This window comes from Rhipicephalus microplus, chromosome 2, assembly GCF_043290135.1.
Source record: "Rhipicephalus microplus isolate Deutch F79 chromosome 2, USDA_Rmic, whole genome shotgun sequence".
NCBI lineage: Eukaryota > Metazoa > Arthropoda > Arachnida > Ixodida > Ixodidae > Rhipicephalus > Rhipicephalus microplus.
In genome coordinates, this window is record NC_134701.1 from 143523345 (window position 1) to 143544161 (window position 20817).

The window sequence follows — 20817 nt, forward strand, 5'->3', positions numbered from 1 at the left end:
AGAAAGAAAGTTACGAAGTACGAAGCCATGATAATGTTAAAGAATCCAGACAGAGAGCTGATAATTTTGAGAATAAACGCGAGTGTGCCACACAGTCAAATGCTTTGGCAAAATCTAAAAAAATACAATCCGTTTGAAGATTAGCGTCCATGTTAGAGTGCAAGTCAGTTGTGAATTCTAGCACCTGCGTGTCACATGACAGTCCTTTTCTGAAACCGTGTTGCTGAGAAAAAAAGAAGGAATTATGTTCAAGATGAGCGTAAATATGGGAGGCGATAATGTGTTCAAGTAACTTACAGCAAATGCATGTTAATGATATGGGTCGGTAGTTATGCGGGGAATTTCCATTACCGCTTTTGAAAATTGGGATGACCTTGGCGATCTTCCAGTCCGTGGGTAATAAGCCTGATGATAATGATTGCTGAAAAATATAGCAAAGACTTTTACTTGATATTAGGACTGTGTTTTTTAATATTTTAGAGTTGATGTTGTCAACTCCAGCACTGGTTGAGATCTGGAGATTTCCTATCAGATTAGCGACACCTTCAGCGGAGACATCAATCGCACTCATATACTGATAATCATGGTCAGGAACAATGGGTATGTTGGAATGATCTTCCCTCGTAAATACAGAAGCAAAATATCTGTTAAAGACATGCGGGCATTCGCTATCATCAAGTGGCTGCTGTTTATCGTCATACAGTGAAATGTGATTACTAATGCTATTAGGAGACACAACACGCCAAAACGTTTTAGGATTAGATTTCAAGAGAGAGGGAAGATCCTGGGAAAAATATTTCTTTTTTGAAGTTCGAACGGCGCAACAGTAGCTTTTTAAGCATTCGCGATATTTTTTCCAAGCCGATGATGTAGGTGCAAGCTTAGCTTTTCTGTAAAGACGCTTCTTTTTATTACGATGACTATTAAGATGTTTGTTAAACCAGGTATTAGTTTTATCTTTGGAAATAGACACCACGGGAACGTATCGGTGCACTAAATTTGTTAGCACTGGAGTTCTATGCATTTCCCCGTTTCCCTCTTTTCTCTGCTAGGCTGCATTCGTCGGCTTGTTTGATTACCTCTCGTAGTGTCCTTCCTCAGCGTCCAAGGTGAAAACGCATGAACACGTGCGTCTGCTAGCAAAGAAGAGGCTTTTTTTGGCCACTGACAGAATCTCTTGTACATGGCGTCGACTAATGATGCAGTTGACGTTATGCCAGCTCTTCTGAATAGAAGAAAGGTAAGTAGAGCAGTTTGCAAGCATCTGTCTGTGATTTAGGGGCCCTTTAGGGACTCCTACTGGGTACTTCCCTGGCTCTGCAAACGACAATAAATGCCTTAGTGGGCCCTTGTGAAATGCACTTGCCGCAAGCACCTAAGGAGAGCTCATTTTCTGTTCTTAAGAAAATCTGCAACGGCAAAAGTCGTGTGGGCAAACGTTCGTCTCCTCTCGCCATGGTTCAAGTGTCTGCAGTGACTCGAAGATTGAAAATAAAGCAGAAGATCATGTCAACCATGCGAAATCATGGTATCAATTTTCGTACATACTACGAAGCTCATCTATTTGATGCTACAAAATTTCAGCTAATAATTACTTTTTACCCACCAAACATTGGTATTTACTTCTGTTAGTGTTCGATATATACTGATAGTTTTGCTGTATATGAGCATGGACACAGTTTTTACACACAATAATCAAGAACCAAGACGACTGACTTTTGCATGTTTCTTTAAAGAACGAGAGTAACAATAAGCAAGCGTGTAAGTTACGACAGTGTCTTGTCAGTTAGCCACATGGACGCAGCACTTCAAAGGTCGACGACACCAGGCGTGAGGAATTACTGTTTGGCAAGTACGGTTACAGGTTCCTCCAGCCAAGGAACAGGCATTCATTTTTCCTGCGTTATAAATCAAAGAAGAATTGTATTCTTGAAAAACACAAAATGAATCATAACAGGTGAACAGTTCGCTTTATTATAGGACATGACTGAGAAAAATCCCGTTTTACTTGTTTTGCTGAGCCGTAGTTGTTCGAAAATTTGATAAAATATAACTAACAACATAAATATGCAGCAGCTATCATTCATAACCAGCAAAATGCATACTCAAAGTTTTCTTTTCAGACGATGCTAATGCGCTATTGCGAGATAATGGTTCACAAATAAACAAAGGTTAGAGAGTGGGTGAAGTAACTGTGAGCAAGATTCAGTAGAAGAATAGATAACTGGTATAGGATGCTTTTATTGACAATAAACCAGAAAGAGTAGTGCAAAACAATTTTATCAATTTAAAAAATAAAGTTTTCCCATTTTACTGTTGAAAGACTATAAGGGAGACAGCAGCGTAACAAACTGCAACCAGAAACAGCGGTGTATGAGCACTAGCACCATCACTGAAAAAAAACTTTACAGATTTTATTTATTTAAATCGTTCAAAATACTGTTGGCCGTTATGGCCTTAACAGGACGGGTACAGTAAATGTTAACATAGAACAAAAAGAAGTACAACGTACTGTAATGAACACAGAACTTAAAAAATACGCAAAGGAAAAAGAATTTTCAAACAGTGTTAATAAAAACGTACATACATATATTGTGACGGTGGTATAGTATGCAATATGTAGTAACTACACGATGTATTTTCACCCAACATGGGAATATATGTACAATACTATAGCAACACTCAATGTTTACGACATATTTTTAATGTAATCTTCAAAGCTTTCTATGCTCTTCGAATTCAGAACCAGTACTGAGAACTGATTCCACTCTTTTATCGTTTGTGGAAAAAAGCAATACGCGTACACATCAAGATTGCATTTTGGAGCCGAAAACACAACATGACTGCATGATCTGACATTTCTGGAGTGCCTGGGAACGAGATAAGATTTAGTTTCAATATTGAGGTGTCTTTAGATAGCACAAAAAGCAATTTAGGTCGACCAACTTTTCGGCGTTTAACCAGTGTAGGCAATTCAAGGAAATGAAGCACTTCAGAAACAGAGTCATTTCATAAATAACGCGATAAAATTAGCCTTGTGGCTTTCTATCTATTTTTCCAATTCGATTTATTAACCAAGACTGGAAGGGATTTCACACCACACTGGCGTATTCTAACGTTGGCCTTACCTAGGTCATATATGGAAGCAGCTTAACGGATGCTGTTGCTAGGTGTAGTTTGCGACAAAGTTACCAAAACTTTTTTTTCTGCAGCTGCACAAATGTTTCTATCGTGGGGTTTTCGACTTAAGTCATTTGAAATGATTAAACCTGGTTATTTTATCGATTCAGCTTCGCTTAGAGTTGTGGAAGTCAACTCATATTCACATTGATGTACACGTTTTTTTTTCTGTTCGTAACTATGAGCATAACTGATTTGGGTTCATTGATTTTCATTTGCCATTGAGTGGCCCATCTTTCTACAACTCTAAGAGTTTGCTTAAATGACGCTAGATTATTCTGGTTATTGATTTCATGATATACCAGGCAATTATCTGCAAACAACCTGACGTTTATGTCGTCACTTATGTCATTAGCAATATCATTTATGTAAATAAAAATGCAGGGGTCCCAAAACGAATCCTCGTGGTACACCTGAAGTTATGTTTAGCAGATCCGATTTCTTGCCATTTATTTCGACGTATTGTGTCCGAACTGTGAGGTATGAGCGGATCGACGATACAACTTCATAATTTATATTCATTTCCATTCGCTCTTTTATTAGCTTGGTGTGCACAACCCAGTCAAAAGCCATCGATAAATCTAAACATAGCGTCCATCTGTTTTCAGTTATTCACTGCAGTCGAAAAGTCAATAATTGTTTCTACCAATTGTGTAACAGTGAATGGGTTTCGTCGAAAGCCGTGCTGATTAGAATAAAACGCCCTCTTGTTTTCAAGATAAACGTACATTTCTTTTGATATTATGTGCTCCAGAAGCTTGCAGCACAAGCACATCAATGAAATGGGCCGGTAGTTTCCTATCTCTTGCTTTCCACCTGATTTGTGTATTGTAACTACTTTTGAAATCAGCCAATCATCTCGGATTCGTTTCTGTACTAGCGATGCCTTAAATGTGATCTCAAGATAGCGTCCTATCTCTTATGAATACCTGCGTAAAATGCATTTGGTTTACCACCAGGACGTATAGATTTCTTATCTTTAATAATAAGCAAAATCGCTACAATACCTTAATATGTCACCTCTATCTCAGGTATTGTTGAAATGTGCGGGGATTGTAGCGCAAAGGGTGAAAAATCATTCGCAGAACTATCAGTAAATACAGATTGAAAAAAGTCATGAAAACAAGTTGCAATAGGAGAGAATTCCATCAAAAGTTCATCATTAATGACAATGTCTCTAGGACTCTTGTTATCTAGTCACAAATGGCGCCTAAAGTGTTGTGGATTGTCCTTCATAAGACAAGTCAATATGAGATCAGAGAAGGTTTTCTTTGCAGCAGTCAGCTTCGTGCGCAAACCGGCTGCTTAACAATGTAACCTGTAGGTGACCTAAATGACACAACAACGCAATCCATTAGAGGCTACTGATTTTAAAGATGTCCGAAAAAGCCGGCCGACGCTGAAGGTGGCTCTCAAACGTATGCGAAATTACGAGGACGTCGTCTAGGTAACACATGCACGTTGACCACTTGGACCCTTGTAGAAGAGTGTCTATCATACACTGCAACGTAGCTGGGGCGTTGCAGATGCAGAATGTCATAACCTCAAATTGGTACAATCCATCCGCAGTGACGAATAAAGTGTTTTCTTGGTCTTTCCCGTTCAAAGAAATCTGCCAATAGCCGGAGGGAAGGTCCATTGATGAGCCGTATTACGGACCATGTAGGCAGCCAAGAGCCTCCTAAATTTGAGGCAAAGGGTAAATGCCCCTTTTCATAATGATGTTTGCATAACCTTCATCTACGCAGAATGGCCACGTGTTATCTTTTCAACAAGGACGGTGGGCGACGCCCAAGAGCTTTATGGGGCTCAATAATGCCTTTTAGTTGCATTTTGTTCACTTCTTCAATAACATTGTGCTCTGATGCAGGTGCCCAATACGGTGGGCAATGAATGAAAACAAAACCACCTGGGGTAATGTGGCGCTTCACAAGAGATGTCTGGCCGAGTGGTGAATTATCAACGATATCGTGGTAGTAATCCAAAAGGCGACTTACGGCAGCGTAATCTTCAGGCTTCAGTTCTAGGGTGATCATGAGGCATTGCGTCATCTCGGGGCATGTGAAATCCAGTGGGTGATAACTAAGACTTAAGCACACATCTGCTGGGAAATCAGTGAAGGGGTTGTCTGATGAGGATTGCAAGCGTGGCAACAGAGATGCTTAAAAAAATCACTTTTTTCGTGAAGCAAAAATTTATAACAGGGAGATATATCCGGCTAATGGCTATGGTTATGACGTGTTGTGGCTTGATGACATGCCCCAGGACATGAGGAATAGGCGTTACGATGTGGGCACCATCAAGCATGGGTGAAGGTGTTGTCTGTTTGGCGAGTAGAGGGCTTTAGGCAGCATGCAGATAGTCTGTGGTACAGATACTCTTTTAGTGTTCGGAGCGAGTACCAGGGTGAAAAGAAAAAAATCTAAGCAAAGGATACAAGTTGAATAGTAGATAAGGGCAAAACGCGTCAATTTTCAATAACCTGAGCCCTTCATCTTCCCCTAAACTGCTATATCGTTTTAATGTTTAGCCGTTTTAGGACCATATGCTTATACCTCTACATACTCGAATTCCCTACAAACAAGATCTGCACATTTTTACATGCTTCCTGATTAGATATTCAGCACTAAATTATTGTTGTTGCCAGATAATTTGATTTAGTCATTGGCGATAATATATTTCACCTACAGCGTTTTGGGTGGAGACCAAAGTGCGAAATATTTCATTGCTCAAACAGACTACGATAAAAACACGTGCGTTTTTTACAGCCTAACGTTTCGCCCTTTTTGTGTGAAAGCAGAACAAAATTCGCTGTAATAGAAGGATATATATCAGCAGTGGCTAATTAGGTATCCTGCTACGTTTGTTACTTGTGCTACTTACTATTATGCTACCTTTGTTACCTGTGTTATTGTGTGCTACGACAGAATACCATACTATTTTTGTTTTCTTTCTCAAAACAAGATGCATAATGTCTTGCAGCAGTAATGAATGAATTATACACGTTTGTGGTCTGTCTATTACAATTTGCGCTTCATGGCAATGCTTCTGCTGTACTAATACAAAGGTTACCATCCAAAAGAATTTTCATCGAAAACACAATAGAAACATTTTAGGCGAAGCCGATAGACGCACATCACTCACACTATATGCAAAATCGTTTCTGTTGTCGCTCATAACAAGCAAGGTCATCACCGAGACTTCCTGGTTAGCTCAATCAGCAGTGACTGCCCCTAAAAAGGCGTTGATCTTCTCATTCAAACCACCGCCCAGTACGATTTCTTCGAAAACTAAAAAGCTTTTCTTTTGTTGAAGTTTGAATGAATTTTCTTGTGACTTCGTGCAGCAAACGGGTCAATATTTTTTTCTCTTTCTTGAAAACGTGGCTGCGACAGTGCATCCTGCACATCGCCTAACGCCCTTTATCTGCATATGCAGGTTAGTTTTGTCAAACTTTGCGCATCATTGCACTGGCTCGCTGTCGTTGGCACCAGCCTTTTCTCCTGTACTTCTGATTGCATAGTTGCTTGGTTGCCGTTCTTCTTGCAAAAAGCCGTCAAATGTATGACTGCATCTAATCGCTTGCCAAGCGGTTAGATTTCTCAGAAAAATTTCTCAGAAAATTTTGGTTACAGCTTCGGTGTGCTCAGATTTGGGTGCACCTTAAAGAACCCCAGGTGGCGAAAATTTCCTCCACTACGGCGTCTCTCATAATCATAAGGTAGTTTTGGGACCTTAAACCTCACGTATCAATCAAATCTTCAGTCGTCGGTGTTAAAGCTGTGGAGTGGAAGAAACAAGTGGAGAATTCGGAAACAAATATGTATGTCCTAAATAACATCATTGAGAAATTGCGGGATGAAAAGCCGAACCTAATAGCATATAACAAAAGCTCATGGGGGGAACAAAGCACTGTCGGAAAGCGTGACCGAGCTTGAGCAAAGCTCTAGAAGGAACAGCTTTGACGTGAGGAACGTTCCTTGCACCCAAGAAGGGGACTGCATCGTAGTCATGGAAACCATTGGAACTAACATATGGCTTCTCGTATCGGCGACTGATCTCAATGTCGCTCAACAAATCCCCCCTTAATTTCAAGACAAGAAAAAATATTGCAGCTAGGTTCCGCTCGCTAACAAAAAGGGACAACTTCGTCAGTAAAACACACAAGGCCAAGCTTCCTATAAGTGACATTGGTGTGAGAGCTTCCGTTGACAGCGCGGTCCATGCGAACTTGACGCCGCAGAACAAGGTGCTTCTTTCAGAAGCACCATGGCTTTGAAACAAAATGGCACAAATGTCATTTTTCATGAATCAGTAGCTGTCAAATCAAAGCTAAGAAAGCTGAATTAAGCAAAGTTCACCGCATAGCCGAGGAGTGGGACCTCCCGCTAATTTAATAAACGAAATCGATTCCTGTCTGCGTCATCCTCATCCTTCTACTATGGCTTCATATTACAGAACAAGCGAGTTAAACGATTTTTTTTCTGAATAGTAATCGCATTTCTATTCATATCAATGCGGGTAGCCTCCGTAAATATTAAATTGGCTTTCGTATCTTCTTTCTACTTTTTTGTACTTTTTAAATAATTTATGGCTGAAAAATATGGCTTGGCGACAATGGTAAGAGCTTACTTTTTTGTTCTTTTAAAAATAAATTTGTTTGGAGTTAGAGCTTTTCTGTATTATTATTGTTCTGTTTTTTGTGCGAGCTGAACAGTTTTTATTATAGATACACATCAACTCTCCCTGCTATTATCTGTTTTGCTGCAAAAAGGCAACCATTCACTTCACACTTTCATGCGTGGTGTAGGAAAATTTTCATACCGCTATCTTCCTTAACAAATCTGAGGCGAAACAATATAAATAAAACATACTGAAACGAGGTGCTGATAAATAAAGTATGGGAGATTCTGAAATCATTTATTTCAAATCAGAAACAGGAATATAAAAATATCCCATGATGATAATACTTGTGTTACGCCACTTGCTATTGCAGATGATATTGGTGTTTTTTTTTATTTCCTAGTGCCCATTCGCAAACACAGCGAACCCCACACGCCTACAAAGGCCTTTGATGAGTATTCTATGTTTCGAAGCTTTCCTAATAAGTTAGCATCAGCGAATCACAATTTAAGAATAACTAGCGCTGTGCTTGATAAAATTCAACCTAGACATATGAAATTAGTTTTTAAACCATTATATTAGACATATATCACATTATGAACCTCACGTACAAAATGGAATCTTTGCAAAAACTCAAACGTGGCAGAATAGCTCCAGTTTTTAAGAAAGGAGATCACTCAATAGTAATAAATATAGACCGATCTGTGTTATACCCTTTCTCAGCAAGGTCACTGAAAAAAAAATAGTGAAACAATTGATAAAATATTCAAACAAGTTTAAAATACTTTCGACTGATCAATTTGTATTTATATCAGGTTGTTCTACTGAACTAACGCTTATGTCTTTTACTGTGGCCAACTAGAAAAAGCGTTCTACGGCTTTGAATTCACAAATTCTACATTAGTAGACTTTACACTGGCAGTTAACACCATCGATTGACATTCATAATAATAAACTAGACTCAATTGGCACAACTGGTCCCGCTTCACTGCTACTACGCTTCTTTTTACGAGACAGGTGCCTAGTTATTAGTATATGAAATGCTTATTCTAAACCTAAAATTACTACTCTAGGTGTTCACCCGCTGCAGTAGTCTAGTGGCTAAGGTACTCGGCTCCTGACCCGCATGTCGCGGGATCAAATCCCGGCTTCGGCGGCTGCATTTTGATGGAGGCGAAAATTCTTTAGGCCTGTGTGCTCAGATTTGGATGCACGTTGAAGAACACCAGGTCATTGAAATTTCCGGAGGCCACCCCTACGGCGTCTCTCTTAATCATATGGTGGTTTTGGGATGTTAATCCCGACATATCTATCTATCAGTCTATCTATCTATATATCGGTTTATTTACTGCTCTAGGTGTACCATTTGCTATGATGTCGGGCCCCTTGCAATTTTTAATTAATACTTATGGCCTGGCTGATAGTCTTGCCTTCTCTATGTGTATAATATATGTTGAAGGCATCGTAATTACTAATTCCAATAAGCATCTATCAGCTGTAGTAACCCTGAATAATATTGTAAGGATGGTGTATATTTATTATACTTATCATTATAGTGAGCTTTACAAATTTTTAGGATGGTGTATATTTATTAAACGTACCTTTCATTGCGGTAAAACGATTTCTTGTTCTCATCACAAAATAGATTACCACAAAGCATTCCACCCATTTTCATTGACAACCACGCATTATAGGTAAGTGAATAATTTGTTTACCTTGGCGAAAATAGCCATGTATACATCCTAAAGAACCATGTAGCACATCTTAAAAAGAAGTTATGGAATACAGATCCTCATCAGCGCTCGTCTATTTTTTTTCCACAAACAGTAATGCTGTCACTTTATATCGCCTTTGTATATTTGCACATCTATGGCAGCAAAACGTCCTTGAGTATTATGTACACCACTCTTCCTAAAAAAAACTACAGGTCATTCAGAACCAGACAATTCAATTATTCGCACTTTTCCACCCACCCACAATGCTGAACCGTTGCTGAAAAAAATAAAAGTTTCTATGTTGCCGCCATTTTAAAATTCATTCTCGCCCCTCTTCTTTTGAAACTAAACAATAAATGAATTTTATTATCTATTAATTCGTTTGTTAACCTTAAATACTAATGCGATTTGCCTCGCGGAGCATAACTTCAGTCTGCCCAAAGTGTGAAATAATTCAGACAGCTCATTTTAGAACTAGATATTTATGAAACATTACTATTTCTAATAAAAATTAAAAACATTTGTCATGAATTGAGGAATTCTTGTTATGTGACAATAATACTTCTGCCTAACTGGTTTCTTCCTCGTCATGCCATAGTATTTGTCTAAAACAGACACTTATATACGCTATAATCATAGATACGCATATATTTTTGTACATTTGACATTTTTGATGATATATAGTTGATGTTAGCATCGTAATTCCATTGCATCTCTGTGTGATCATTCAAAACTTTTCAATCTATTTTCTCTACTGTTGTTGACGAATACATACATACGTTTATATTATATAAGAGGTCTCCTTTTAATGTATGATATGGGACCTCCTTCTGTATGTCCTTATCATGTACATTGTGATTGATTACATTTGATTTGACTTGAATGGATTGTGCATGGGACACTACTAATTACGTACGAAAGCACATACTTAAGCAAAAATAAGTAATCTAATATTCTTCTCTGTTTGTTAACCAAAGAAGGGATTATTTAATAAGGCTGTTCATTTAAAGGAAGAAGCAGTCTTTCCAACACACCAAAGCTTATAAAATTCAAACGTGTTTCTGACTGACAAGTAGAATCGTGACTCTCCAATTTTATGTTTACAGAGTTATCATTCTACTTGCCGTATGAGGTATGAGAAATGACAATGATATTGTGAATTCAGTGTTTGTAGGTTGTTGTGGGGAACTGAAACATTGCAGGTTAAAAGCCACAAACATCATTAGAATTGCATGTTTAAAGCGCCGTTTTCTTTAAAAACACACCCTTTTAGAAAACTAGCAGACTATTCTACTTAGTAAAGTATAGAGGTGTTATGAGAAGTAATTGTACTGTACATAGAAAAAAATTGCCGCCCACATCTCTCCAGGGGGGGGGGGGGAGTTGATTAAGTTCGGCGCAGAGTTGTGGGGGTATCGCGTGAATGTTGCGTAGTTAGGTATGGTTTGAAAACGCTTATTTGTTATTTATTCCTATTTAAAAAATGAAAGAAGAGCGTTTCCTTCACCGTCAAGCGAAAGCTAAGTAAAGGCACCCTTGACTAAATTACGAATGCGCGATGCAGTGCCTGCATGCGCGGGGTCACCAGTGAACAGTTGTGCAGCGCGAGCAGACTAGCAGAACCTGCCTGCGTCGGCCTGGCGAGGCGAAAGTGGGGGAGAGAGGCGACACTTTCGTGGGTGTCTTCCTAGGCCGGCTATAGACGCGAACATGCGGCACGAGGCGCGAGACAAGAGCACGCGCAGTGATGGTGTGGACGGCACCACCACCGACTCCGAAGTGCGACATCGCGCGACTAAGAAAACCTCCGCATCTAAAAAGAAGTGGATGAAAAGTTAACTTGCCAGTAGCAGAGACCAAACACGAGACGAACGTCCGATGCCCCACAACTCATCTACACTGGCGGTCACATGTACTTTACAGGTGATATATCCGCTCTTTAAACGTAGCAGCGTCAGTGAATGCCGCTTGTCATGTGGCACTGTTGCCACTGCCACTTGTGGTCAAGTGGCTGCTGTGGAACACTTTTATTTGCCTGCTGCCAATCCGTAGAACGTGAAAATATTACAATCTGGCAGCTGACCAATAATTCGTGGCATATCACATGAAAGCGTGCAATTTGCCTCTTTTTACACTATTTTGCAGCACTATTTCAATTGTGCTCTGTTGACGTTATGAATATTCGTTACATTGCTTATCCGGCAGTTTTGCCGAAAAGTTTGTTATAACAATGACGGTCGCGTGCCCTGTAGTTGTCCGCCACCACCGGTGTCCGCGTAACCACTAAGGCACAGAAGAAAAAAGAAAAGAAAGAAAAAAGTGAACAGAAACACCATAGACACAAAAACATTTGAACCCGGGTTCCTTACATGGCGACCCAGTATTCTATCACAGAACCACGCCGCTGCTTAAAACTCGGTGCCTTAGGCAGGCTTGATGTCGGAAATGAAATCGTGTTGATAAAATAATAAACCATTTTAAAACAGTGAAGAAACTACCAGCCGTCACACAAGGCGAACTGTATAACGAGTGGGTCCTTGAATGTACCAGCCCATTGCAAAAGTTTCAGGCATAATTATTCATCGTCGTCATTCACAGCATAGAAAACTTGCACATACTCCTTGCAAGTGTACTGCGGGTACCACGCTTCACAGAAGAATCATGAAGAGCGGCCTAGTGGATGCCCCCACGCTACCGAAAAATTAAGATTTATTTTGTAGTAGGTACCCTCCAAGTATGCTTGTAGCAGCTACCGAAAGAGTGTTTACAAAGGGCTCTGAAAGGCCACTCTTCCAGCTTTCGCTACGACTGTGTTGAGCAGTCCACGCTGGCCCGGCAATTTTTTCGACTCAAATATCCTATTGATGAGACGTGGTCCCCAAGGATCTTCCGCTATCGGCACAATATACGCTTACGCGTCTTGTCATCGAGTAACAACAGAGCTAAACATCCCTGCAATTCGGGTGAGATGAAGGGGTAAACCAAGTTGGTTCGTACATTTGAAGTGCATGTGCACTTTAACTAACAGAGTATCCTCAGTCTTTCTTTTTTTGTAAACACTTTCTCTTTGGGCACTTTCTGTCATTAACTTCAAATGTGCCCTTGTGCTTTCTATATTACAAATAATGACAATGAATGTGTCATACGGAGGTTGCAGCATACAGACGGTAACTTGCAGCCGCTATAGCACGTCATACAGTGCACAGGGCATTGAGTGAAGGGTATGCAGCCGTAGCCGCTACCAAAAGGGCACATCTTCCGCGTGCATCCAGCTGTAAGAAACATATAAAAAAGGTCACTTTGTAAAGCTTAGTGGTGAACCAATACTAAGGTCTATATGCAAATAGTACGCAACATATAAAGTAAGAATGTAGTCTATAAAATAGAAAAAGGTAACAGGTCAACACAAGCTGGCGGAATGAAAATTCTGGCGAATTCCGGTCACTGCGGCATTCAGTATAACAGAAGGAATCAGTAGAAATTTGCCTAGGCCACGCTCTTCACATCTAGCGATGCGTAAGGAAGCGCATTAATTTCATGACCTAAATTAAATTGTGCCACCACCACTTTCAAAAGTTTTATTCTAGGAGGGTATCACGCCAGTAAATTTCATTTATTTGTTTATTCAGCTCTATACCCTAAAGTCTCAGACTGTGCAACTGAGGGAGGGGGGCTGGTGCAATATGAACAAGGTAAAATAATAATGGCAACAGATAAATATATACAACAAACTACAGCATCTTGAAAAAAAAACATAATATGACTACAGAAAACAGCAGTGTGCAGTTGCTCCATGAAGTGTTCCGAAGCGGCGGACTCGAACAGCACTTGGTTCTTTGTGGCAGCAATGGAAGAGGAAAACGAGTTCCAACCTCTGCTTGTATTCAGTCCAAAAGATTAAAAAGAGGGGTCGGTGAGGCAAGCAAGAATGGCTAGATTGTTAGGGTGATCAATACGAGATGAGAAGAATATACGCAGGTTCTGGGACTAATTGCACCAGATTCTGAGATTATGACAGCGCTGGCTGGCGCATTTTGCGAGCTCTAGCAAGACCACATCATAATTTGCCAAATGCTAAACAGAAATTTATAGGTTATACGACTGCGGTAAATTTCTCACGAACCCTAAGGTAGTGCGGCGACGCAAAATGTGCGCACCAACACCGACTGATAACTTAGCAGACGCACTCAAATACTTTTGGTTGACTAGCCGATTATCTATCAACCTAAATGTCTGAAAGTGTCCCTGCAACGTTTTCAAAGAAGGCCAGAAAGCACTACTGATTGGTAGTAGAGGCTCCTGATAACATATCAACCAACCAAAGCAGCATGCAGCATGATAGATACAATTATTTCTCAAAGTTGCGGTGACTGCGGAGGCAGGCCAGTCCGTGCCCACGCATTCATTCCCAATCACAGTGAAATAGGCAGCATACATAAGGAGCCGATCATGTAGGTATCCTACAGGGAAAGTAAGCCGTGTGTCTGAAGAAGAAAAAGAGAAGTGGCTAATGTCGTCACGTGCACTCGCTTAAGGCCAACTCCGGCAATTTTTCGAGGTCAATGGATCTCAGTGAAACTGGCTGGGTACATTATTGTGTACATTATTATCATTTATGCCAAATTACAGGCCTGAAAGATGCTTTGATAGTTTGCAAATGAACTTCCAAGATTGCCTCGAAATGGTTCACCTCGCTTGTCAGAATTATTGGCAACACTGTCTGTGTGCCGTGACGTCTAGAATGTCAATGGAAGTGACGCAGCTGGTGGCATCGCTAACTTTGGCTGCTGCAGCGTTTACTATGCTGGCCACAAAGCGACGGCGGCCTAAACATGTTCCACGGCAGCAGCGTTAGGCGCTGCTTTTCCTCCCTCCGTAGGGTTTGACCGGCACTTCGTGGTTTGGCGCACGATTTTCTGTTTTCTGTGAATGAGTGTAAGATAAGTGGTAGTTAGTGTTGCTTTGTGGGCTGCACAAACCACTCACCTATGGTGCAGAGTGTTTGATATCACGACTTTCCACGTGACAATGCCCTCTGTGAGAAGGGGATCAGTGCGATTAGGTGGGACAACTGGTTGCCGAGCAAAACGGCACGGATGTGTTTCGATCATTTCTTGCCGGAGTCCTATCAGGACAGTGTTTGGCCAGCGTGTGGCCGGTTTTTGTCTGTCCATCCGTCAGTCAGTCCGTGCATCCATCCGCCTGTCCATGCGTTCGTCAGACTGTCTGTCTTTCCATCCATCCGTCCGTACGCCCCTGCGTCTGCCTGTTTGTCTGTCCGTCCACGCGTCCCTCACCAGACAGCCCACCCTTCCATCCGTGAGTCTGTGCTTTTGTCCGTCTGTGGGTGCGGAACGGACACAGACGCACGAGCCACAAGTAAACTTTGCCTCTGCTACGGACTACATGGGTTGTCTTGGGGCCACGTCAACTTCTTTTGTGAGCTCATACGCTCTGTTATCCACGAAGAACTCCAGAAGTTATCGATGCAGTCGGACCCCACTGTCAGTTCCTTGTCCGGCATTGTCCGAGATGAAGTTCAGCACGCACTACGAGAACTATACCGTCAGACAGAGCCGCGGCCCCTAAATGACTTCCCTCGCATGTCGTATGCGCATACTCTGCTCCAGCCAGCACCACCTTTGGCTCCACCTCCCATCACGGCTCCTGCTATGCTTCCGGCAGACCAAAGTCTGCGCCAACCTGCACTGCGTTTCACTTCGCCTCATACCATGGCACCAGCCATGCTTCAGGCAGTCTAAGCAGGCCCGTACTTCCGCGACCACCGACTGATTCCGCGAAAATTAGGCGTGTGGTGGGCCCCTGATCGACGTCCTCTTTGCTATTACTGTGGTGAACCTGGGCACATCTACCGACAGTGCACTTATCGAGAGCTGGGACTTCTTGGTTTTTGGTGAACTCGCCACCTCCTAGGTTCGGCCAGCGGCCTCCGGAAATCGCGGACTACGTTGCCCAGCAGCGCGGATCGACATCTCGGCACCACTCACGTTCTCCACCACCGCGGTGGTTCTCACCCAATTATCGCACCTATTCGGGCATGGTGCAGGGCTGGTCACCTAGCCCACGTCGGGAAAACTAGCCACGGAGACCTTTGAGGGCAAGGCTGCCCAGCCTGGTCATGCTCAAGCCCCCCTATTGACGCGGACTGAAGATACTGACGATACATCGACAACGACATCACCGGCTAATTGTGGAAGAGTTTCCTTAGATATTCCTTTTCTGCTAGATGGTCACGAAGTCAGCGCTTTAGTGGACACTGTTGTGGGATATTTCATAATTAGCGAAAAACTGGCCGCCCTTCTCAAGAAAGTAACGACGCCTTGGAACCGAACGCCAATTCGTAGAGCTGGCGTGCATATCGTCACGCCACTCGGTATGTGCACGGCAAGATTGCAAGTCCAATGTTGTACAATTGTTTCAGTTCGAGCATTCTCCGGTAGTGTTCTCGAGACCTGATAATTGGCAGAGATTTTCTCAGGGACCATGATCCTATAATTGACATTCGACAACGTCTAGTCCCTTTTGCGACCACAAACGCCACAACAGCTTACGCGGACCCCAGCCACTCCCGAGTGTCTCTTCGTGTTATCGACAATGCTGTCACGTTACTACCCCGTGTAACTGTTGTGGTTCAGGTGGCGTAGGACGGAGTGATGCACGGTGAAGCAGTCGTAAAAAGCAATCAGTCGCTTCTGCTGTCTCAGGGTGTCTGCGTAGCAAGAGGCCTCGTTGACCTTCTTGATGATCACTGCGACGTTTTTATCACAAACTTCAGCTATGATCACCGGCACCTTTTTCCTGGAACTGTCATCGCCTACGCAAACCCAGTCACCAGTGTCACCGAGTCTTTTGCTTCCAAAGTCATCGGCACTGCTAAAGCGCCTTTCCGCAGCGTAGACATCCATCTAACGCTTTCTGAAGCGAACAAGCGGCGTTTGAGCGAGCTGTTACTGGAATTCCACACATGCTTTGCAAGTTCTTAGAAGATACGTCAAACACCGATTACGAAACACCGCATTATCACCTACAACGACGCGCATCTCATACGGCAGCAGCCTTGTCGTGTTTCGCCAACCGAACGGCATGCAATTCAAACGCATGTTAAGGAAATTCTTCAGGATGGCGAGATAGAGCCTTCAAGCAGCCCTTGGTCATCAGCAGTCGTTCTTGTGAAAAAGAAAGATGGTACGCTTCACTTTGGTGTTGACTACAGGAAGTTGAACAATGTCACAAAGAAAGACGTTTTCCCGTTGCTTAGAGTGGATCATATTCTGGACAGGCTGCGGCGCGCGAAGTATTTTTCGTCCGTCGACTTGAAGAGTGGTTATTTGCAAATAGAGGTCGATGAAAGTGACCGGGACAGAAACGCTTTTGTAACGCCGGATGGCCTTTATGAATTCAAAGTGCTCTCTTTCAGCCTTTGTTCCGCTCCACCCACATTCCAGCGTGTGATGGACACCATTCTGGCAGACCTCAAGTCCAAAAGCTGTCTCGTTTACCTCGATGATGTCGTTGTGTTTTCAGAAACGTTTGATGAGCATCTTCGTCGCCTTTGGAATGTGCTCAAAACCATTATATTGGCCAATCTCACACTCAAGTCTTAGAAATGTCATTGCGGCTATGAAGAATTAAAGTTTCTTGGTCACGTCGTGAGCGTCGTTGGTGTTCGGCCTGATACTGACAAAACTGCTGCCATCGCCGCTTTTCCAACTCCAACTGACAAGAAGAGTCTTCAAAGATTCTGGATCTGTGCGCGTGTTACCGGCACTTTATTGAAAATTTCTCCAGCATTGCGGAGCCGCTATTACGCGTCACGCGTGATGACACACCAGTTGTCTGGGTTGACGAACAGCAGACTGCCTTTGCGGAACTACAGCACCGGCTTTCTTCCCCTCCTGTGCTAGACCACTTTGATGAAGATGCTAACACAGAAGTACGCACTGATGCCAGAAATATTGGTCTTGGAGCTATTTTGGTACAACGACAAGACGGCATTGAACGGGTAATAGCCTACGCAAGTCGCACACTGTCTCGTGCAGAATTTAACTATTCTACATCAGAGAAAGAATGTCTTGCTCTCATTTGGGCAATTACAAAGTTTAGGCCATTTCTCTCTGGAAGACCATTTAAAGTGGTTACTGATCATAATGCTTTGTGCTGGTTGACCAATCTACGAGACCCTTCAGGACGAATAGCACGAAGGACTCTGCGCCTACAGGAATTTGATGTGACCATCACGTACAAGTCAGGTGAAGAGCACGAAGATGCCGACACGCTATAACGAGCACCTCTTCAATCCGCCAGTAGAAGCGAAGAATAGAATGGCGCCTTCGTGGCAACTCTGAGTGGGCCGGATATGATGTCTCATCAACGAAATGACGCTGATCTAAGAATGATTATAGATCACTTAGAAGGTGGCACCACGCCCATTCCTCGGCCTATGTCGCGAACGTTGCCATCATTTTGCCTACTAAATGGCGTGTTATAAAAAAAGAACACTGGTGCTGGTGACAAATCTCATCTTCTCGTCATGCCTGAAACCTTCCGCGATGACGTCTCATTAGCTTGCCATGACGAGCTCACATCCGGTCATCTGGACTACTCGAGAACTATAGATCAGGTGCGACAACACTCCTACTGGCCTAAAATGTCTGCCTGTGCGAAACGCTACGCAAAGGGGTGCCGTGAATGCCAGCGTCGCATGACACCATCTTTAAAGCCTGCAGGCCATCTACACCCGATCGATCCACCCCCTACACCGTATGATCAAGTGGGAGTGGACCTACTAGGCCCGTTTCCTTTGTCTTCTTCCAGCAACAAATGGATTATTGTCGCAACCGAATACTTGACGCGTTACGCTGAGACGAAGTCGTTGCCACGAGGGACCGCACATGAAGTTACCAGTTTTTTTAATGCATCAAATTGTGCTACGGCATGCCGCCCCATCAATTGTCATCACTGATCGAGGGACATCATTCACAGCGAAGCTCTTGGATGATATCTTCAGGTTGAATTATACAATCCAACGAAAGAGCACTGCGTATCACTCTTAGAATAATGGTTTAACAGAAAGGCTAAACTGAACGCTAGCCGACATGATCTCTATGTACGTGGATGTGCAGCACAAAACGTGGGACGACATCCTGTCGTACGTAACACTTGCGTACAACCCTGGAACGCAGGAAACTAGACGCTTCACGCCATTTCGGCTCGTTTATGGTCGAGATGTCAGAACTATGCTTGACGCCACGATTCCGTATGACGACAACGACAAGCTTGACCAATTAGCCCCCGACATCAATGAGTATATTCAGCACGCTGAAGAAGCACGTCAACTGGCCCGTGTGCACATCCGAACTCCACAGTACGCAGATGCACGGCGGTACAACATCCACCATCGAGAAGTTAGTTATGAACCTGGTGACCAAGTTTGGGTTTGGACACCCATTAGGCGGCGAGGTCCCAGTGAGAAACACTTGAGGAAGTACCTTGGACTTTACAAAGTACTCAGACGTGTGAGCGGCGTGAACTACGAAGTGGTTCCAGCCAGAGGCTCACCATCATCCCAGCACAGGTTACCACGCCCAGAGACTGTGTACACGTAGTCCGCTTAAAACCATACTTTACGCGGTGATGCGAATTTTTTCCTTGTGCCAGTGAACTCTTCATGTGAACAGTGAATGCCGTTTAATTCTGATTGCCGGGCCAAAGACGCATTTTATCTCGTGCACTAATTTGTTTAATGTTTCTTTATGTTGCCTACTTCGACCCACTGCTGTGCACACTTTTGTTTGAGCATCAGGTCGATGCTCTCTTGGGTGGAAGAGTAATTCGACTTGGTGTTCTATGTGAGTGGACAGTGAGCCAGTTCTGTGCCAGTGAACAAAGAAGACGAAGACTAGCAACCCGTGTCAGTGGAGACGTCCTTCTGTCTTTCTTCGTGTCTCAGATTTTGACAGTTGCGTCTCCTTGTATGTTTCTGCGAGCTCCTAGCGCGTGACAATATATTTGAACTTCGTGTCTTTTCAACAGCCATTCCTAAAGGTTATAGAAGTTTTTACTAAATAAATTAAATAAGGGCGCACTGCTTACATGTATACTATATAATCAACATGCCATACTACAATAAAGCACACTGACGTTTGACTCACCGAAAACGTTTGAAGCAAAGCATGCAGCAAATAAGACGATTATCACATTCATTAGGGCAGAGCAAAGCAACTCCTAATTGCGTTTTCTAAAGTGAAATTCTGGATATCAGGTTTTCTTACCCCGACTTTATGTAATGTTTTCCTTGAAACTGGTCAAACAATGCAATGAACGCAGGATACGTTTAAGTGATCTCATAATGTATAATGCCATGCGGCTTTTACACAAAAGCAAGCGCTCCCTTTCGGTGACGCAGGCCGAAATTGGAGTTCTCTTCGTAAGTAAAATGCGCTGTTACAACAATGAATTGCACCTGCGTTGTGTACATTAGCTAGGCTATTGTAGACACCAAAAGAGCGGGATCAGAGCTTTGAGATCATCGTTTTCAGATGCGATAACTCTATGCCGACGCTTGTAACACTACAGAACTCTGGAATAAGCAGTTTTTGCTAAAAGCAGCTAAGTAATAAAGTGTTTAACAACGTCACCCTGAAAAGCTGAAATTGGGCACAGAAAATACTTTAAATAGTATTCCGGTGTATAATATTTATGCCAAACAGTTTAAATGCGTTTTGGATGCCAGTCGTATAAAATATTGTAATGCAAAAGTGTATAAATTGCGAAAATGTCCATCAATAAAACAAAGTGCGCAATTCAAGAAAATAATACACCAACGTCATTTAAATTGATCTTCATGGCTCTATCGACTACTACAAAACAAGTTAACAGTTGCTAAGAAAGAACTATCAGAACCCATTGTTTCAATTTCGTTTTGGTCACAAAATTCACCACTTTATAGGACGAATGAAGCAACCTTGAAGAGGCGACAGTATTTGCTATTGATGGAAAATTTTTCGTCCGACACCCTACTATCGGTTTGTGACTTTCTCTGTCATAATTTCTAATATTTTATGCAGCAATGCAAATATGATTTATTTGCTAATAAACTGAAAGAAAAAAAAGTGTTCAATAAAAAAAGCGGCTAGGTAACTAACTTTGAAACTATTTAGGGCTTGTGATGTGTTGTAAATGAAATAACAGATAAAAATGGATGTAAATTGCTTCCTTGCAGACACTCAGATGCTGTTTTTGAGGTGAAGCACCTAAAGGTCAAGTGTTCCGCTCCGAT

The 20817-nt window shown here is 42.4% G+C and overlaps 1 long non-coding RNA gene across 1 annotated transcript; it reads right to left on the reverse strand.

The window, feature by feature from the left end:
* Window positions 1–1712: 1712 nt before the first annotated feature.
* On the reverse strand, window positions 1713–19806 carry LOC119169409 (uncharacterized). Its single transcript, XR_005109592.2, has 3 exons — window positions 19691–19806; window positions 12665–12790; window positions 1713–1898 (listed from the first exon to the last, which is right to left on the reverse strand). It is a non-coding gene; the product is annotated as an uncharacterized LOC119169409 (long non-coding RNA).
* Between the last annotated feature and the right edge of the window lie 1011 nt (window positions 19807–20817).